The 22,169-nt window shown below is 43.7% G+C and overlaps 1 protein-coding gene across 6 annotated transcripts in view; it reads left to right on the top strand.

The window, feature by feature from the left end:
• Sox5 (SRY-box transcription factor 5) overlaps nucleotides 1-22,169 on the top strand; it is a 1,013,558-nt gene that overhangs the window by 322,498 nt on the left and 668,891 nt on the right. The window lies entirely within an intron of this gene.

Raw genomic sequence — 22,169 nt, 5'->3', positions numbered from 1 at the left:
ACACTGGGTGGCTTATAACTGCCTATAATGCCAGCTCAGGGCATCGTCTAATGCCCCCTTCTGGTCTCTGCAGGCACCTGCACACATACACCCCACCCCCAAATAATAAATAATAAGTTCTACATACGTCCAGTCCATTTTATTTGTTTTCTTTTTTCCCTCAGTCTCCCTTTGTTTTATGAGTACTGCTATTTAAAAGCTAAAAGGATTCATCTCAAAATACCTATGTTACATTAAAAACCAGGCCTCCAGACTGTTTGTCAAGCAGAAATAATCCAGCTATTTCTGGTGTAAAAAGTTTTCAGAATAACATCATTTGCCCAGAAGCTGTTTCCAACCTACTAACTCCTGGAATTAGGATCTAAAAGTTCGAGAAGATTGGCGGTTATAGAGCTGCAAGAAAGGACTGCTGAGCAAGAATACGGGCAGAACTGAAATCTGATGTATAATGTTTCTTTGATGTGGATATGTCTATGTGAGTCTATGGCACATGGATGCAGGGACCCTTGGAGGCCAAAGGAGGGCATCAGATTCCCTGAAGCGGGAGTTGCAGGCTGTTTGAGCCTACTGATGTGGGTGCTGGGAACTGAACCTGGGTCCTCTGGAAGAGCAGCAAGTGCTCCTATTCCCATGGAACCATCTCCACCTCCTGGTTTGTCATTTCTTTGAGGCAATTTATGTTTCAACTGTAGCCCTGCAGTTGAAGTAGAGAGGCTGTGCATGAAAATGTCACGTTGCAAGTAAGTCTTATTTAAAAATATACTAAATGACACCACAGTGCCCAAAATGTTCTTTAATGTGTTTGTGCCTTTTAACTGTCAGCTGGCTATAACCTAGAGTGGCGTATGAAGAGAGTCTCAACTGAGTAATTGTCTTTATCAGGTTGCTCTGGGAGCATAGTTGTCAGGGATGGTCTTGAGACCCTTCATTTGTGTAGGAAGACCCCTTGTGAGTGGGCCATTCTCTAGGTAGCGGTCTTGGGTCTTGAATTCTCTATGACAGCAAAAAGGTAACATGGGTGCATCTGTGTCTCTTTGGTCTTGACTATGTGTGTGGTGCTTAGCATGCCTGCCTTGGTTTCCCTGAAGTATTGGTCTGTAACTTAGAATTGTAAAGCAAATAAGCCCTCTCTAACTCCTGCGTTGCCTCTTATCAGAGTTTCGTCACAGCCACAGACGTGAAACTAGAATGTAGTTTCCTTCATTTTAACTGTCTACTTGGACACTCCCTCAGCATGATGTTCAGTGGTACAGAAACGCAGGTCAACACGTTCTACATCGGTTCATCTTCTTTGCGGTGCTTTGTGAGCTCTCTCAGGTGAGTGCTCCCTGGCAGTGTGTGCATGGTGGCCTGTTTCAGGTGTGCCTCACTCGCTGTACCTGCTCCAGCGTTTGAGTCAAAAGAGTGTCAAGAATCCAGTGATAAAACAAGAAGCAGAGACACGCCCATGGGTCAGTTACACTGTGAATGTGCCCAGTTTAATGCCGGCTGAATGCACAACCGTAAGAACCCCCCCCCCCCCATGTGGAGGGAATTGGGCAATGTGCAGCCACTCCTCACAATGCCCCCATGACAGAAAAAGCTGGATACCTCCAAACAAGTTCACTCTGGGTCACCAAGGGGTTTACTGGGCTTACTTAGAGAGCATAGATAAGAGTTTGTGGGTAGGAGTGTGGGTGACCTTAAAGCAGCAATATTGAAAGTTCTGCATCCAACGTGGATGATGACTCTCCCATGGCTGTGTGGATGGAGGCCTGCTCCTTCCTCCAATCCTCCCAGACTATATTCTCTAGCCCCTCCATGAGACCCAAGGCCACATGAAATTAGGGTAGAATTGCATATAGTTATCTAGGATGGGTGGCTGGATACTCAGGTGAGGGTCCTATGACATTCCTATTCCTTCTTCCTCCTAGGGAATGTCAACAGTCAACAAGCCCACCCGTGACGGTCTTTTCCAGGGAGCTCAGCTGAACGCCTGGAGATAGCATCCGCTGGATCAGGGGTGATCCTGTAAAATAGACACAATAAGCAAGTGTGATTACCTAAAAAATAACATGTCCTGGGGTGTCCCTGGGGTGGGGTAGTGAAAGTGTTTCTGTCTTTCCAGTGAAAGGCAAAGAGCTGAGGTGGAGAGCTCACTGCTGAGGCCTTCCTATCCAGAGGCTTCTTTGTAGGATTGCCTCAGGATGGCATCCTTTCTTTGCTGCTGGCTGCATCTCGGGAACTTGGTTCAGTGTTTGGTTGCTGTGTATTGAATGTCTCTCTTTCAGAGACTATCTTTCATTCATGACCTCATGGAATCTAGAAGGAATCCAGTAGTAGGAAATAGTATTTGAGAGTCGTGTTCGGGTTGTGCAGTTCCTCTGTCATGTTCCGGGATGTCATAGTTAGTTTCAGCCATCCGCTTGACACAAGCCTAACATCACCTGGGGGGACTCTCAACTGAAGAATCGCCTGCATTAGATTGGCTTGTGGTCTGCCTATGAGGCCTTTGTGCCGATTGATGTGCAGGGCCCAGGACTCTGCGGGGGGATATCACCCATGGGCAGGTGAGGGTAGGCTGTTCATACAAGTGAGCTGAGCAAGCCAGTAAGCAGCATTTCTCCATGGTGTCTGCTTCAAGGCCCTGCCTTGGCTCCCCTTGACGGACTACAAAGTGTAAGGTAAACTAACCTCTTTGCTCCTCCAGTTGTTTTTGGTCAGTGTGTTATCACAGCAACAGAAAGCACCCTAGACTTCAGATCTCCTGCTCTATGCAGATGGAAAATGGTGTGCCATGAGTGCTTTCGATGACCCAAGTAAGTAGGACTTCAGCCCTATGCTTTAGCATGGTGTCATTTCTTTTTTCTGTTTTGAAAGACTTACAAAATTTGGATGAATAGTGCTGCAGAAGTGTGACTTGGAGGTCCGTAGTCACAGTCTAGAGGCCTCCTCTGACAAGTTACCCTCCCCCTGAGGGGTTAGTCTCTAACTGATCATGCCTGTGGATCACATGACTAAATGGTATCCCTTTGGTTCTTCTATTCCTAACATTCTCAGTGGCAAATGGAAAGTTCTAGAGCCAAAGACACAAACACTGATATTTACCATCTGTGCTGTTGTTTTGTTTGTTTGTTTGTTGTGGGGGTCAACTTGACACAAGTTAAGCTCATCTCAGAAGAGGGAACCTCAATTGAGAAAATGCGTCCATAATATTGGCCTGTAGGCAAGTCTGTTGTTGGACACTTTCTTGGTTAATGATTGACATTGGAGGGTCCAGCCTATTGTGGGATGTGCCACTCTGGGCAGGTGGTGCTGGGTTGTGTAAGAAAGCAGCAAAGCAAGCCATAGAGAACAGGATGGAACAAGGTCTCTGCTTCAGTTCCTGCCCTGACTTCCCTTCATGACAGAGTGTGATTTGGACATGTAAGCTGAAATAAGCTCTGCCTTCTCCATGTTGCTCTGGTCATGATGCTTGTCACAGCAACAGAAAGCACAGAAGGGTGCCATTCTGCCTCCGCTCCCTCTGTGCATGTCCTGTGCTCTCAGTTGATGCTCAGCGGTATGTTTCACGTATCATCATGGAAGGTTCTTCTTGGGTAGGTGACAGAGGAAGGGAACACTGTGGAGGAGAAGTGGGAATCCAAAAACATACAGATGAGCCAGGGATTTAGGTTGGACTGTGAGTGTTGCTGGAGGCAGAACTATGGTATTAACCTGTACAGACTCTGAAAATACTGTGGAGTTTGGTTAGACTGGGACATGTGACTTTAACAGAGCAGTGTTATGTGAGTCTTTCACATCTTTAAACTCAACCCAAGGAGCTTTCCTATAAGTTCTTATAGATTTACTTAGTTTATTCTATGAGTATTAATGGTCTGCCTGCATGGATGCATGTGCATCATGAGTGTGTCTGATGCCCATGGAAGTCAGAAGAGAGGGTCTGGTCCCTGGACCTGGACTCATGGATGCTTATGAGCCACCATATGCATGTTGGCACCAGGTGATTTTAATCACTAGGCTATCTCTCTGGCCTCAGCTTTCATATTATCTTGTCTAGCCTGATAAATGGCAATGTACCATTCATTTTCCTCATCCCCAAAGGGCGAGTGTCAGTGTCCAGCTTATTCTGTGGCTTATACACAAGCACAGAGACTTACTATGTGTGTCAGTTCTGTGGATTTGGTATAGAAGTAAGGGGGTAGATTTTGGAATTTGAGAACTAAAAATAAAATGTTATATAAATTTGTCACTAGAATACATGCATCGCTTTGATGTGTGGGCTGCAAAGATAAGCTCAAGTCACACAGACTCATTGGAGTGCATCTTCACTGGGACACTTAATGGCTCATAGCCTTCAAAATTGTTCAGACTATGTCCATCAGGTAGCATTTCTGATGAAAATTTTATTCATATAGACTTAATCATGGGCCAAAAGTGAGCACAGAATGTGTGAAAACAGAATCTCAGATAGGACCTTGCTTTAGGTTAGCCAAGGCTATCTCTAAAGTTCATTATTTCTTCTTATTTCCTGTTGTGCATTGCAAAGCTCTCAGCAACAAGGCATACATAACAAATATTGAATGCTCGCGGACAATTCATGCTCACTTCATGTGTATTAACTCATTCAGCTTTCAAAGAAAACTCAAGGTGCGTTGTTTTCAGTACTTTTACAGTTAGGCAAACTGAGGCACAGGACAACTAAATTGCTTTCCCCCAAGTTCATGTGTGGAGAATTAAGAGACACAGGCATTTTTTTATATAAACCATTTTCCCTAGTGTGTACATCTTAATAGCATACTGTTTAATCAACCTCAATTTTAAGAAAATTATTACCTAAATATGATTTCCCCCAAAGGCTAAAAATATGCTATTTCTAACCATTTTTTTTATATTTATTGTTTTCTTCCTTCCTTCCTTCCTTCCTTCCTTCCTTCCTTCCTTCCTTCCTTCCTTCCTTCCTTTCTTTCTGGTGGTGGTGGTGGTATTTTTGGGGTTGATCTTGTTCGGATTTCTGAAAAAGGGTTTTTTATTTGGTGCAGGCTAGGATGGATTTCACCATCCTCCTGCCTCAGCCTCCCCAACTGTGAGAGTTACTGTTAGCATTGTAGCACTTCAGAGTGAGATGAGAACTGAGAAGCATGTGTGCCAACTCCTCACTCCATGCAGACACTTCACAGTGTTAGGACAGAAGATTTCCCCCTTCCATTATTTATTTATTTGAATAATGGAGGTAAAATCGCCATCCCGGGAATTCTCCCATCCTGTTTTGAAGCAGCTTACTAGAAATAGTTAATGTCCTAATTCATCTCCCTTTCAATCTGCTGTAGTGTTTATACCCTCAAGACACGGATAGAAACATTGGTAGGCTGTGTTTACATAGTACTGACCAGCACATCCTATTTACTGATGGCACAGCTAGGCACTTTGATTTGTGTTCCCACGAACTTATTTTCCGTGTATAATCCTGGGGGTGGTGGGTACTAGATTACCACAAAGTCAATGAATGGAGCTAAGGTTGCATCGTGAGTAAAATCATGTTTGCAGTCCTGTCTGCAGAACAGCAGCCATTTCCCAGTGGATTGACCTTGGCTTCCTCGGGGTCTTCTAGCCCACCTTCTTGCATCAGTAATGCTTGTTTCTCTGATACAGCTTTTACTCCTTGCCTCCTCACTCCCCTCACACCATCCCACCCATTCCTGGTCCCAGGCATTATGTATGCAGCAGTGAGGTCGGAGTGTTTAGCTTGTCTTTCCCATACGTCTTTCTTGTTTCTATACCTTTGTTTGGGGACCTGTAATTGTATTCAAACCTTTCATTCTTTACTCTTAACACCACTTGTTCATTTCCAACCTGTCTTTTAAAGTCAAATTCAAAATTCAAGACACTTTCTTTATAAAGAACAATTACCTCCTGTGAAGATTTCTTTCTTTTTTTTATAAAATTATCAACTCTATATGCAAGTTGACCCTAGACAGTATTCAGGCTGCCTCAACCTCCCTCTCACCTCACTTCATGGCAGAAATCACCTTTCTTTATAGATCATCACCCAGCCTGGATGTTGTCTATAGTGGTCATTCATTAATTAGCAAGATGACCATATTCATGGTTGGAAATGAATATTTAGAAGGTTTTTCTTTGTAATAAGTCAACTTTTTCTTCCCTGTAACTGCACGTCATTGATCTTAGCTGTTTCATTTAATCCATTTCATTGACTGAGTTCCATTTAGCACTCTGTAGTATGTCAATGGTGTGATTCTCAAAAGTCTCTCTCCACTAACTCTGAAAAGTCCCTTTAGTTAAAAATCACAATTTAGCCAGACAGTGGTGGTTCACGCCTTTAATCCTAGCACTCTGGAGGCAGAGGCAGACAGATTTCTGAGTTAGAGGCCAGCCTGGTTTACAGAGTGAGTTCCAGTTCAGGTGGCACTACACAGAGAAACTCTGTCTCAATAAACAAACCAACAGAATCACGACTTAAACTTTTCCTTCCCTCTGAGCCTTACACACTTAGTATAGAATGGGCATGTCTTTAATGAATAACGCATCAGCATGCGTCAATAGACAGTGCGTAAGTGTGTATGGATGTGTTTCCTCTTTCTCAGCATACATACATAATCACATATTGATTCTGAACAACGGTTCACATCCAGTACTAACAGTGACCAATGATTTGTTACGTAATCCACAACTTTACAAAACCCATTTCCCTCCTCTTCTCCCCCTCTGTTCCTCTCTCCTCTGCTCCCTTTCTTCCTGCTTTCTTTCTTCCCACCACAAGGAAGACCCTGAACTCCAGGTTCCTCCGTGTTCAGTACTTTGTTTTCTTGAAGCTGTTTCTCTTTATGTATGACCTTGAATTCACGATCTCCCTGCCTTGGGCCCTCGGGGGCTGGGATAAGCATGTGCTACTGCCCCTGGCTCCCAGTATGTTTCATGCCATGCTTTTCCTAACAAGAATTTCAGAAACACTCATCTGCTTTCTGCAGGAAACAGCACCACTTTGAATGGAAACCTGCACAGGAAGAGCGGTTGAGAGTCGGGTGTGGACTCAGCCATCTGACTGCGGTCATGTGTGGCCAGTCTTGGACAACTTCTGAACCAGTTTTTGCAGTTTTCCCATTTCTGAAATTGAATAATAGTACCTATTTCACAGAGATCTGAGCATTAAATGAATTAATGTATATAAAGTACATAGGACACACATCTAGACTTCAATAAATGTTATTATTGCAAAAAGCACTCCCGAGGCAGTGGAAGAAACCCTTATCATGGAGATAGTGTGGGAAATGGCTCTAATAAGGCCAGGTAATCAGAGTCACTCCCCTTTATTTTCTGCAACTCCACAGGCCTTAATTTTCTTTCCGAGAAATTCTTATGATTTTTCTTTTTAGCACAACATCCAGAAAAGCTTTGCTACATGAGAGTGCTTTGCTTTTGCATTAAAGTCCCTTGCTTTTCTGAAAACTGTTTGTTACAAAATGGTCCAGTGCCTCTCCTCCTCAGCATGGCCTTCCCCGCTGTCTAATCTGCTAGAGAATTTGAAATTACAAATACGTGTAACACCATCAGAGTAATTTGGGCTAATAAGTCATAGTGATAGTAGTAGTACAAAACTTTAGTGCAGAATTTTGCAAGTGATTTGTTATTCATTGTGCCATGTTAAATGATAATGGTCGTTCAGCAAGAGCTGCTACTCAAGTAAGTCGCGTGTCATGTCCTGCCTTTCATTGAGTGACCCTAGAGACATTTAGGGAACCTCGAGAGGCCATGGGCTTGCTGATATGTCTTTCAGAAGGAGGAACTCTAATGTCAAATAAAGCTGGGCATGATGGTGCAGGCATGCAGTCTTAGCACTTGGGAGAGGAGATAAGGTCAGGAGTTCAAGGTCACCCTCAGCTACAAAGAACATATAAGGTTAGATCTTGTCTCATAAAACAAACTTATGAACAAACAAACTAACTGAATATAATAAAGTATTTGGGGCCTCCAATAGCAGAATTAAAAGTGCTATTAATTGGAGGCTGGAGATAGCTCAGTGGTTAAAAGCACTTGCTGCTCTTGTGAAGGATTCAAGGTCAACTATGTTGAATGGCTAATGACTGCCAGGACCTCAGCTCCAGGGACTGCCAGTCCCTCTCTGGCCTCGGTGGCACCAGCAGACACACACACACACACACACACACACACACACACACACACACACACACACTCATGGACAGACATATACACACACACATAAATAAATAAATAAATATATAATAAAAACTGCCATCAGGCATTCCATATGTAGAAAGCCAAAAGAGCGTTCAGCAAAACTGGCTTTTTAATCCTAGTGTGTTAAAGTATTTGTGCTACAGAGAATTCAGAAGTCATCTCAAAACACCTTTCTCTTAATATGTACACACACACACACACACACACACACACACACACACACACACACACACGATATATATCATGTGTGTGTGTTGCGTCATGAACATAAGAAAATGTTCTCAAGGATTTGGGCTTGTCTCAAATACAAAGCATAAGAATACACAGGAAAATGATGATACATCCCATGGTGCAGATTAGTGAAATACTGTTTTTCCCTCAGGCCTTTCTTTACTTCTCAGTCAACTTTAAACATCCCATGTGTTCAGGGAAGAAATATTTAAAATCTAGTTCCACTTAAACAGTATTCAGATGTGTCTGTGTGTCTGCCCAAGCCAAAGCAGGCAGCCTAACCCTGGGCTAGCCCTTCCCTTCAGCTCAGCATGCCCTCATGAAGGGTTAAGGAGAAGCCCTCTATTGTACTCCTGAAAGCCCAGTGGGCTCTTTCAGGGGACTCTAAACAATGGGCTCAGTGAGGCTGTTCTGTCTAATTACTCAAAGACAGGGATGTTAAAGAGGAATTAATGACAGTTGACAAGTGCAATTAATAATTATAGCTAAGCCGGGAGTCACGCAGGAGGCAGATGACAATAACTGGGTGGCTGTACACGGCAGCATGCGTGCATCACTGGTGCTCTGTGTGAGTGTAAAGTGAGAGGCGTTGTGTCGCCTGGCCACACTTCATGCTGGTAGGGCAGAAACAAATTCATCCACTCTAATGCTCAGGGCCTCTCTCTCTCCCCCTCTCCCTCTCCCTCTCTCTCTGTGTCTCCCTCCCACCCTCTCTCCCCTCTCCTCCACCTCTTCTCTTCCCAGCTCTGTCCTGGCTCAGCTCTGCCGTCTTACAGAAGACACGACACACCACACACCTTACACCTTCCCAGGAGCTGTGCATGGTTCCCTGGCTATCACTCTCAGCTGGTTGGACAAAGCTGCTTAAAATTCCTGCTGGGAAAGTGGAAGAAGGGGCAGGGAGAGGGTGGGGGCACAAGTGGGATTTCCATATCAAAGGGCAAGGCTTTGGCTCTGAATGGTAATTAAAGCATCCCAGCTTCATCTTCATGGTCAAGTCAGGAAAGGAAAAAAAAATTAGATTCCCCAGGCCCTTCAGAAGGCAGAGTGGAAAGCCTTAAATTAGGGGGAAGCTGAGCTAAGAAGTACCTAACCTAACCTAACCTGGCCAGGCTTGTGTGTGATGGAACCTGCTAGGCCTCAAGCAGTGGTTAAATACCCTCTCACCTCTCCGTGTCCTGGTTAGCAAGGAACGGTGGCGACTGCTTACATTTCACTGCTTACATCTAGGGCTTTCCCAGTCAGCAGACGGTATCAGTCTTCGTTACCTGCTGCCATTCAAGCAAAAGTAACTAGGCTGAGACACTTGTTCGGTCTTAGATCCGTGTTGGCGTGACTAACCATAAACTTGTCATTTTAAAATACTCCGTGTCTGACTTGCTGGGAATGTTGTCGTACCCTAACATTCAATGCTGCGGCCGATTCACTATGTCTTCTCTGACACTCCCATTTGCGGAGGCATTGCTTTATGAAATAATTATTTTAAGTTGAAGTATGAGACTTACATGCAGTTTCAAATTTGTTAAATGAGAAGGCCATTTGTGTTCCAGGAAAGGAAGACTTAGGCATCTTATTCCATTTTTTCCTCCTGATGAGTAGAGAAGCCTGGCCAAGCTCTAATGTAGATAATTACATTTCACCTCCCTAATTCCCTGGCTACTTTAATTGGGAACAATTCCACTTTACATTCCCCTTACTATGTGCCTTTAAACTTCCTTTTAGCTTATCTTTGTCCTTCACAGGCTGCCATGTCCTCTATGGCCTTCAATTTGGGGTAATAAATAACCTGGCCATAGAGCAATACTTAAATCAGAACAGAACCATATGCTGAACCCACGTGCCAGCAGCACAGGACCCAGCTTCCTCAGCCAGTGGAAAGAGGTTGGTTTTCCTAGCACAGCTTCCACACATTCTCAAAGGCTGTATCTCCACATCAAAGTTGATCCTTGGTTCTTGGAAGGGCTGGAAGCGTATGCATTCCACTAGTCTACAGTGTGTCTAATATATTGAAATTGCCTCAGGAAGCCATTCGTCAAAACAGCAAAGGCTCATGGGTAACAACGCTAGCACGGGGCATGTGGAGTAAGCCCACCTTTGACTTGAGAGAAAGACCGAATGTCAGCGCTCACTACTGTCCTTGTTTCTTTCTTGTTCACAGCTGAGGGCCCTTGTTCAAACCCAGAACAGTGTCTTCTCATTTTGATGAAGCAAAGCAAGTAGGCCGCTGGGGTAGAGTTAACTGACTGTAGAGCTGTAAGCAGGCGTGAGTCTAAGCACCTAAGACACAAAGAGCAGACTACCCACATCTGAGGACCAAGTTAAAAGTGCATGTTGGGCCGGGCGTTGGTGGCGCGCGCCTTTAATCCCAGCACTCGGGAGGCAGAGGCAGGCGGATCTCTGTGAGTTCGAGGCCACCCTGGGCTACCAAGTGAGTTCCAGGAAAGGCGCAAAGCTACACAGAGAAACCCTGTCTTGAAAAACCAAAAAAAAAAAAAAAAAAAAAAAAAGTGCATGTTGGATGTAGTGATCCATTTTTTTAACTTACCCTGGCTCCTCAGAGAGGGTGTTGACAGCCTCAGAGAGGGCTGCTCAGTGAGGAGGGGGGCTATCACAGGAAAGTTAAGAATATTTAAAACTGATGTGGTGATGCACATCTGTAATCCCAGATCTTGCAAAGCTGAGGCAGGAGGATCTCTGTAGTTTGATGCTAGTGTGGGCTATGAGTTACAATCCAGTCTGGGCTAGAGTGTGACCCTGTCTCAAAAGGACAAAGAGCAAAACCACAAAAAATATATGTAAAAACTTCTGTAAACGTGTATCCCCGGACTGGAGGGACGGCTCGACAGTTAAGAGCACCAGCTGTTCTAGAGGACCAGTGTTCAATTCCCAGCACCTGCATGGAGGTTCACAATATTTGTAACTCCAGTTCCAGGGGATATGATGCCCTCCTCTGGCCTCTGCATGTACCAGGAACTGACATGGTACACAACATACATGCAGTCAAAACACCTATACATATAAAATGAAAATAAATCTTAAAAAAAAAAAAAAAAAACATGTATTCCCATGATACACACAGCCTACCATCCTGGGTATACAGTGTTATCTTGGTAGCCAAATGGAAGCCTTGGAGGACACCTAACAGATAACTGTAGATATTCCAAGAAACTAAAGGCAATTACGTTGATAATTAACTTTTTTTGATTTTTCTGAATTCTGTGGCACCAACTCTTGTGACAGAAGTTGTCTGAAGCAACCTGTTGAAACCAACTCTTATTTTTCTCTAAAACAGGTGTTGACAATTGCTCCCATTTTATAGATGAGGAAACTGAGGGAAGGAGAGTGATGCACCTTACTCCAGGCTTAAAGCTAAAGCTTAAAATAGTGAATAAGCTCTCTATGCGCATAAGATTTTAAAATTCTGTTATTTTTACTTCCATGCCTGACGGCAACTGAATACCACAGTTAGTGACCGGAATTACCTTTCCTTTACACAGACAAGGGGGTTTTCAGAATCCGGCTTTATTATATTGCCCAGAGAAGACAAACTGTCATGAGCACTGCAGTGAAGAATGTGTCTCACATCGCCTCTCCATGATAATACTTTCCTTATACTTCCTGTTTCCTGTCCCTCCAAAGAGGGGTCAGTGCTCTTGCCTCTTACCTCCTCATGCTAAAGACAGAGAAGACAGGTGACTAGAGGGGACTTACTGAGACACGAGGAGGGTCGGTGGTATCAGTTTTAGTCTCGAGGTTTCTAGGTGAATTTTCATGGCTGAATCCTGATGGTCCACATCAATAATCGACAAGTCAGGAAAACCTGACCTTAGACCTTATTGAGTGATCTGCCACATTATAGAGTCAAGATGTTAAAACAAAAAGGCGCGCGTGTGTTTTCCCAATCATTTCTCATTTTTAAATTATATCTGCGTGTGTGCGTGCGCATGCGCACACCTGCATGTGTGCATCTGTGCCACCACATGCCATGACATGCTTGTGAGGTCAGAAGACAACTTGTGGGTAGGAGTCACGTCTCTCCTTCCACAATGTGGGTCCCGGGAATTGAACTCAGGTCACTAAGCTTGGTCACAGAGGCCCTGCCTTGACCTGCTGAGTCACCTTGCCGTGAAGAGCTGAGCAAGCATCCAGACAGCAATCTTTCTCTCTGCCTGGTGGGGGCGCTCTCTGCTGCACTGGCTTCCCCTCGCTCTCTCCTCCTCTTTGTTCCTCTCTTTCCTTTACCTCCTTTGTCTGTCTTTTCTTATCTCTGTGTCTCCGTGTGTCTCTCTGGTTTCCCAGCCCCAGCGCATCATTTTCTGCTTTAAGAACCTTGGCTGCAGGGGCTCTGGAATGAATAAAAATGTAATCCACACTGTGCCCATTGTGCGCTCTCATTTGTTTTTTTGCCGTATCGATTTATCAGCAGAGGGAAATTACTTGCTGGAAGAGAGGATGCCAGTCAGAATGACATTTATTTCATAGTACAAGGAGGCTCTCCAGCGTGTTTCCATGTAACCCAGATATTGGAGCTGTAAAAGAGCTTGTAACAAGGTTTAGTGCTATGATTAGATCGTGTGGAGCACCTTGCTTTCAGAACAACAGGCACTCTGCAGGAGCTGGGGCCTCGGGTTATGGTCAACCCCGCTTCTCCTTTTTTCTTTAGCGTAGATACAGAATCCAGCCCTCCCCTCCCCACCTAACTGCTTCTATCGCAAAAGCCAAAATCGTGCAGACTTTATAGGAGAATAAAAGAGGTGTGTTTTGAAATGCCTGCAGCTCTCACGACATCAAATTAAATGTAAAAGTAGATGAAGCCCTGGCCTATTAATCCCCTTAACTTTTTTTTTTTTTTTTTTTTTGGCTTTTACCCTTTTTTTTGGAGAAATTGTTTCGTTTTAATTCACCAAAGCGAATCTTTTCGTTCGATGATTGTAACTTACATGTATGTGCTGAAGGCTATCAATTACCTGTGAAACCAAACACGTTTCTCCACAGAAAATGAAGGAAAGGGCAAATTGTAACCATGAGAGGCTCTGGCTCGGACAGGAGAGGTAGATTTCAGAGGTGTTTTTTCTCATTTGTAAGAGAGAGACTGGCATTGAGGAATTAGCTTGTTCCATCATCAGCCTGGGTTTTTGATAGAGCTGGTAGACCTGGAAGACTCCACAAAGCCAGTGTAGTCTCCTCGATGAGAGAGATGTCTGATTGCTGTGGGATCATTCATTTTTAATTATATTTCTTTCAACATGTTTTATGTGGATGAGTGTTTGCATGCTTGCATGTATGTGCACCATGTGCATGCCTGGCGCCCTCAGAGACTAGAAGAGGGCATCAGATTCCCTGAAACTGGAGTTACAGAGGGTTGTAAGGCAACACACGGGTGCTGGGAATTGAACCTGGGTCCTTTGCCGAAGGAGCCAGTGCTCTTTGCCTCTGAGACATCTCTGCAGTCTTTGTTTTTTACAGAACACCCAGAATCATGTCTTTTCCTTCCTGCTTGCCCACTGCCTAAGTCTGTTCATTTGGTGGCATTGGAAGTGGCGGCAGTGACTGACATTTTTAGGATTAAAAGTGAGTGATAAGTCTGAGCTTGTACATTTGCAGATCCAGGCCCTTCTTTCTTCTTCAGTGGTGATAGAGGTCTCATCCAGGGCTTTGCATACACACACACACACACACACACACACACACACACACACACACACACACACACTGAAAAATTATGCTACCTCTGGCCTGCAAATCCAGTCTAGGACTTTCATTTTCTATGTGTGTGTGTGTGTGTGTGTGTGTGTGTGTGTGTGTGTCTGTGTCTGTGTGTGTATGTGGAGAGGATATATGGATACATGTATTTATGTGATATATAGGACTGTGTACATTTGTGCAAGAGAGCCGACTCAGAGGATGGGAGCTGATCTCTTACTTTATTACTCTTGGCCTTGAGACTTTGAGTAATTCTTTTAAGGACCACGTCTTGAGGCTAAAGAGAATGAGCTGTGATAGAAGGTAGCGTGTTGTTAATTCTCTCTGTGGTGTGTGTGTGTGTGTGTGTGTGTGTGTGTGTGTGTATGTGTAATACTGGTATGTGTGTGTGTATATGTATGTGTGATATTGGTATGTGTGAGTATGTGTGTGTGATATTGGCATACATATATGTGTGTGTGATACTGGTGTGTGCGTGTGTATGTGTATGTGTGATATTGGTTTGTGTGTGTATGTGTGTATGTGTGTGTATGCAGTTGTGTAATCCAGAGACTGATATCAAGTGTCCTCCTCTATGACACTACATCTTATTTGGTGAGACAGGGTCTCTCACTGAGCCTGTAGCTCACTGTTTCTGCTAGAAGAGCTGCCAGAAAACTCTGGCGATCTGCTCATCTCTGAGCCTGTACCAGCCCGACTGAGGTTACAGGCACACACCACCATGCCCGGCTTATACATGCACGTTGGAGATCTGAACTCAGGCCTTCATGATTGTGTAGCAAGCACTTTACCATTTAACCACCTTTCCAGGCCTGGTTCTATTCTGGACAAGTCACCTGCCTCGGCACAAGAGTGAGAGTGGCAATTGTGGCATTCGTCCTCACTAGACCTTAGTTTTTGGAGGTTATTTGGACACTGAGAATGAGCTTCGCCGAGCCAAAAGGAATGCTTTTTTTTTTTATCTGTCCCAAGAGTCTTAGGGGTTAGCCCCGTAACAAAGGCAGGCTGGCAAGAGAAACCACAACACATTTCTGTAATCTAAGTTTTACACTCTATGGGAGTTTTCAGAATGAAGGTGGAAAGACCTGGGAACAAAGTGTGTTTCCTGTTTATTTTCCATAGATGATGGGCACCCCTGGAAACTGTGATTGCGCCAATCACATGGCATTGACTGGGAGAGGGAAGGGGTGTGGGTTAGGGAGTGCCTTGATTCTGGAATGAGCGACTTCGGGAGAGAAGGGAGAAGGGAGGGGCAGTAACAGTTTGGGTTTTACAGCTTCTTCAGCTGGGAGGAGTCTTATCCTGTCTCAAAGCAAGGAATTCTGGTTTCTGGAGTGACAGATTGTGAGATGGAAGAGAGAGCCCTTGCCTCTGAGGCCTTCCAGTCTCCCTGAATTTAGAGCTTCAGGGTGTAGGGCACCAGTGCCTTTTGAGCCCCAGGGGAGTGAGGCACCACCCTGATATTCAACTTCTCAACTTGGACCCAGATTTTGTCCGTAGTTGTTCAGTTAGCACACATTGGGTAAAGAGTGAACGAAGTGGGGGCTGGAGAGATGGCCCAGTAGTTAAGCGTACTTGCTATTCTCCAGGTACTTGGTAAGGTTTCTTATATCTGCACGGTAAATCGCAACCATCTCTTCCTCCAGATCCAGAGGATCTGACCTGCTCTTCTGGCCTCTGTGGGCTCCAGGCACCCAAGTGGGTAATGTATATAATGCAGGCCAAAACTCATACACATAAAATAAAATAAATAAATCACTAAAGAAAAAATTAAATTCTTTTTTTTTTTTTGGTTTTTCGAGACAGGGTTTCTCTGTGTAGTTTTGCGCCTTTCCTGAAACTCACTTTGTAGACCAGACTGGCCTTGAACTCACAGAGATCCGCCTGGCTCTGCCTCCTGAGTGCTGGGATTAAAGGCATGCGCCACCACCGCCCGGCAAAATTAAATTCTTAAATAGCAGCTTTATACGACCAATGGAAGTGAGTCTTGCTAGACGCAGTGTGTGTGACTAGAGCCTTGACGGAAGTTGGTCTTTGCATTCTCACAGCCAGATAGAGCCATCTCAGCACTGTTTGGGTCTCTCTGTCATATTCTAATACAGAGTAATGAAGGTGCCAATTCCAGGAGATTTAAGCCTGAATTTCATGGTTGTTTTTTCCCCTATATTCGGATGTCCAGGTCACCAAAAAATGACCTTGGAGTTAAAGCCCAGGTGACTTGGGGTCTGACTTCTTCCTACACGAAGAGACCCTTCCCTTTGAGATCTAACATACAATACCCAGAATTGCAGGTCTGCCTCTGTTAAGTACCTTTCAATTAGTTACTGTCTATGCCCGAGGGAAAAGGTGGGCATCTAATTTAGACTTATTATACCTGAACATACATCTTTTAAATTGGAAGTCTATTTAGTGACTTTGAAGATGCCTCATAATGAATTTACTTTGTGTCTTTAAAGTTGACCCTCTCAATTAGTAGGTGTTGTATTTTAAAAGCAAAATAAAAATAAGGGTTTGGGAAATCTATTGTCTGTGTTATTCTTAGCTGGATGTTGTGATTTCTAAAACACTTCAGAAGTTCAAACGGAAATGCCGGTGCCTTTAGATTTTTTAACAACGCTACAATGGCGAGGCCTTTCAGCGAACCCAGCAGCCGCCCTGTTCCAAGGACAACCACAGTGTCGTTTTTGACTCCTGCTGATATTCATGGAAAACCAACCTTTTGACATGTTTAGCCTGTGTCTCCACGGTCTGTCTCCCTCTCCCTGGGGTAATCAGTGTTAGCATTCTTACCGTAAGTGATTCCCGTCCTTGGTGAAACCCTTTCCAGAAGGCCTGTTTGGCATAGGTAGGCACACACCAGTGTCTGGTGTGCACAGAAAACGTGGTTAATAAGCGGATTATGCAGAGGCACATTTATACCTCATGACATACATTCTTTTTAAAAATGGAAACATGATAAAACTTTACCATTCTAAACTTGAAGTTCATTGTAGGAGAACAACATACCTCACACTGTACTCCAGGCCAGATGTGTGTTTGGAAATAGCAGTTCAGAGAGCTTTCTGACATGTTGACATGTGATTTAATTAATTGCCTAGCATGCCTTTCCTGAGTTCAAGGCAGGGATGTGCTGGCTTCCTCTCATAAGGAGTGAAGTTTCCTACGCGAACTTTCTTGCTGTCCATCTCCCTTTGTCTTTGGGAGATCAACTTGGTTCTAAAAGGAAAGAAAGCCCTGGTTCAATGTGTCAACACTGGAACAATGATGCTTTTAAAAGGACCCAGGGAGGCAGAGGCAGGTGGATCTCTGTGAGTTCGAGGCTAGCCTAGTCTACAAAGTAATGCCCTAGCTAGCCAGGGCTACGTAGTGAAAATATGTCTCAAAAATTCAAACAAACAAACAAATAAATAAAGGTTTCCAGGGAAATAAATGATGCCTAAGTGGCCCTCGCTCAAGTTGGGTGGACTCCCTCGAGCTCTGGCTTGTTTGGGGACAGTTTTCCAGCTGTTGGGGCTCATTGCTGGTTATCAGTGGCTCACTGGCCTCAGCTCTCACCCTCCTATCTGCTATGCCATGTGACTGCACTGCAGCGTGTGTGAACTTGCCTGGGTGACAGCTGTCAACTGTAAGTGGCCATATGTAATGATGAGTAAAAGTTGTCGTCAACTGTCAATAAGGCCATATGTAATGATGAGCAGGCTGCTGTCTGATGGGAAGGAGCATGAGGAAAACATCCCACACCCAAGCCTGTCCCAATCAGCCTACAGCAGGTATGATTTCTATGATAAACAGGGCCTTGGGTGATGTCTGATTTTTCATTTACTTTTTCTTTTTTTTAAAGACAGTCTCATATAAGCCAGGTTGGCCTCAAACTCATTTTGTAAGCAGTGCCTTGATTATTTTCTGGTCTTCCTGCTTCTGCCCTCCCTCAGTGCTAGGACTGCAGGCATGAGCCACCTTGTGTATGCCATGCTTGAGACTGAACTGAGGGCCGTGGGCACCCTAGACAAGCATTCTACCAACTGAACTTCCTCAGCAGCCCATGATATACACACATATGTGTAGGGGTGTGTGTGTGTGTGTGTGTGTGTGTGTATGTGTGTGTGTGTGTGTGTGTGTGTGTGTGTGTGTAACTTTTGCATCTGGACTGGACTTCTGTTTGACCTCATTCCTCCCTAGATGTATAAATCCTGTTTGACAATGTTGTTCTCTGTCAACGAATGGGAAAAGCCCCATGCTAGTCTAAGTGTAGGGAGAGGGCTCTAGGAAGGGGTGTATTAGAGTGACAATCAAGATCTTAAGGAAGCCTGTTTTGCTTTTCCCTCTAGTAGTGCAAGCCAAAGGTTTTAGTCAGGGACAATCATCTGCAAAGTGCTGACCATGTCAGGGCTGATGGGCATGCATGATTGTGCTTTGGGATAAATATCCTTGTTGGTACGGAGAGCTGAGCTGAAAGGCATGATGAACTGATGCGTCTGTCATTTGTGCAAGCCATTTGAGACAACCGTTACAAAGGGGACATGTTTCCATCAGTGCCCTACCATAGTCTCCACCTTATGACTTCTTTCATTAGTCATTTTGACTGGAAGACTTTTATTCAAACGAAGTCATTGGCCATTCTTGACATTCCCAGGGAACCAAGCAATCCCAAAAACATTACAAAGTCGTGTTCAGCAAAGCCAGAAGGGTGTCAGGGGTGTGTGAAATTAATCAAAAGCTGACCATGACGAGAGATTGTAGGTCTACAAAGGCTTTTAGAGGTCTGATCTTTGGAAATTGTAGCAAGCCTTGCCACCTGCAAAGTCCCCGCTCTTCCTGCGCAGCCAGGCTACAAACCTACCTCACAGTGTGTTGACGATGTTTATGGCTTTGGCTTGCGCTGTGTTCATAGCTATCATAGGGCACTTGGAATTTAAGGGCCCCAGGTTGGACACACATGAAAGAAGGAACTCTGTTTCTTCCTTCCACCCCCCTCAAGTAGTGAGTCTTAACTGCTCTCTTCTGCTCCCTGAAGCCTATTCTCTGTTTATTTCAGAAATATAGACTTCCGATTTCCTGTCAAGGAAGCCATGCTAAGAATTTTCTCTTCAAGGCAAAATTTTCCCTCTGCCAAAATCAGATTATTTTTCACCAGCCTCCTGTTCATCAACCTCCTCACCACAATGTGCCTCCAAGAGGTTCCGTTCTTGCTTTCCCATTTCACTGAAGAGAGAGGCTCAGCGTAATTCCTTCTAAACCATTTATTTTCTGATGAGTCAGTAAAAGTTTATCTTGAGTGATAAGCTTCAGAAAGACTTCTCTCAGACCCTAAACTTAAGAGAGAGCATGAGAAATGGCTTTAGAGAAAATGTCACTGACTTAAAAAATAATAAGCCATCACTAGTGCCTCATTGCTCTGGGGTAAAGATTTCATGTGCCCAGCAGGATGTTTATCTGGCCCTTGTACCGCCCTCAAGCTTAACAGGCTCTGTGCTTCCAAGTTCTTGCTGGTCTTCAAAGCCCCTGGTTTCCTCATTTACCCATGTCGTCAAAAACTCTGCTCTCTCTCTGCCCCTTCTGTGAGGACAGATTTGGACCCTTAGCCACGGGACAGATTCTCTTAGCTGTGGGATGGATTCTCTTAGCCATGAGACAGATTTCACCGTGAGCCTAACTTTTCTAGGGAGACAGGCTAGTTTTTATCCACACTTCATCATCTTCCTTTCACCTGAACTAGCTCGCTCTGGATGCCATCACATGGATGACAGTTGATCTATGTTCATCTTCTTGATGAACTGTAAGGGCCTCTATTTCTCCATTTTGCGTCCCTGCCCTCGACACAGAGAAGGGACCTCGAGAGCCACCCAATGATTTCTTCACCCAAAAATGCCCTTTCCAAGACATCTCCCCAAACAGAACTTGTACTTGTTAACGTCTCTGCTCCATTACTCATTTCTCTTTTAAGAAAGATTTCATTTTCTTTTTTAAAATTCTGATCTTTGAAGATATTTTTCTTTTGAAAGTGATTGATGGAAAACACGTATTTTTGTTTTCTTAGATTTAGTTTGTTTGTTTGACTATTTCATAAATCTCTTCTCCCCTTATCATTTAGCATTTTTATTTTTGTATATATCACAAGCTGTTTCAAAGCTTTTTGGAAGTATTTAGATTGTACTGTCATAACTCAATGAGATTCGTCCACCCTGGGCAAGCCCATCCCTGTACAATGACAGCCTTGTGGAGGTACTTTATCTCTGTGTACACATGGCCCGACAAGAATTTTATGATTTTTTTCCCTTCAATTTGTGGGAAACATTTAAAAATTTTTCTTTCACTTTGCACCTGTATACTAACTTCTCTTCCAAGAATATTTAAGCTCTAAGCACTTTCCAATCATGTCTTGATTAGCTGCCAGCATGGCAGTGTTTATAATGGAGGAACCAAGGCAAAAAGAGCCAAAATTTCAGAATTATATAAAAAAAAGTTGATAACATGAGAATGTATTCCTGGCTCTTAGCCTCTTACAGCTTCACTTCAGGTGCTCTCGTGCTAGGTAGATAATTGGGAATTATTACTTTAGTTTTTCTTGAACATTTTTCTTTTCATTTGGAACCTTAAATTGGGTATGATTGACAATGACTGATATGGACACTGAAAAATATTTTACTCTAAACACTCTCAAAAAATAAGTATCTATAAATAATCTGAGACCAACAGGAAAAAAAAAGATGGGCAAAGAAGCTAAACAAAATTTTAAAAAATTGTCACTGTGATGTGACAGCTAAGAAGACATTTTATAGTAAAACATTGTTAAATACCAGATCCAATGAGACTAGAGCAGAATGTGAACGTTGGGCACCAGTAAAGAGTTACCTAAGGGCTTAGGTGGTACGGTTACAGAGCACCTTTGCCCAGATCCACAGCAGTCAGCTGCTGCTCCCCAGCGGCATTAGCGTTCAGCACAGGAGACTATGAACAGAGCAGGTCTACAGTCAGCTTGTCAAAGAGCTTTGTGATAAGCAGAATTTTACAAGTCACCAATGTCTAAACTAGGTCTTTAATCCCTCCTGCCCTGGCTGTTTACAATCTATTACAGATTATGAATTCTCTATCTGCACACGTGTTTTCCTTTCTTGCTCTGCACTCTCATGCTCCAGGTCTACCACTTTTATTTTTACTTAATTAAACCTTATTATTACAGTCTAGTTAGGTCTTAAAACTTATTTAAAATGAGCTAATTTCCATATCAGTGAATTCTAGACTTGGAATGTAATATATACATGTATGCACATGTTTATTTACGGCTCTTCCACACCTCCATGCTGGTAAAACACAGATTCAGTTCTTAATTGATCTGTGTGTCTATTGTAATCAGGCAGCCAGGGTGCAAAGCAAGATTCAGAGATGCTGATGGGTGGGGCCAGTTCGTTCTTCTAACACATCTCAGCCAAGTTAAGTTGCCTAGTTTTAAGTTCCTTGTGTATATTACCTTGATTTGTTTCTTCATTTTCTAAGATTTTCTTATTGTTTAGCTCTATATTCATTAATTAATTCAAGAACTAATTTATACACATTATGAAATTTCTCTTACTTGCTATATACCATCCTAGGTGGTGGATTTTTAAAAAGTAAGAAATAGTTGTTAAAAGTTCTCTGAAACACAAATCATGTTCCTTTTTAATATTATAATTTTATTCTTTGAGAATTTTATACAATGTATTTTGATCATACTCATCCCCATCTCATCCTAAATCCACCCCACCCCCCCGCACCAGCCTAGCCAGGCCTTCCCAAATTCACATCCTCTCTTTCTCTTTTAAAAAACCCACAAGTCCAATTTATACTGCTCATGCGTATGGACTGTCCACTGGACCATAGTTGACCTACCGGGGCTACATCCTTAAAGAAACTGACTCTGCACTCCTCAGAAGCCATCAACAGTGACCATCCATCTCCTCCTTCAGGGCTGTAGGCTCGTGGGCCCTGCTGGCTTCCATGCTGGGATGTTGGCTGGTTTGATTCTGTGCAGGTCTTTCTTAAGCAGGCAACCACAGCTTCTG

Source organism: Peromyscus californicus, unplaced genomic scaffold (genome assembly GCF_007827085.1).
Source record: "Peromyscus californicus insignis strain IS unplaced genomic scaffold, ASM782708v3 Scaffold_6__1_contigs__length_162567912, whole genome shotgun sequence".
In the NCBI taxonomy this organism is placed as follows: Eukaryota; Metazoa; Chordata; class Mammalia; order Rodentia; family Cricetidae; genus Peromyscus; species Peromyscus californicus.
The sequence above is the reverse complement of the archived record's forward strand: the minus strand, read 5'-3'. Positions and strand labels throughout refer to the sequence as shown.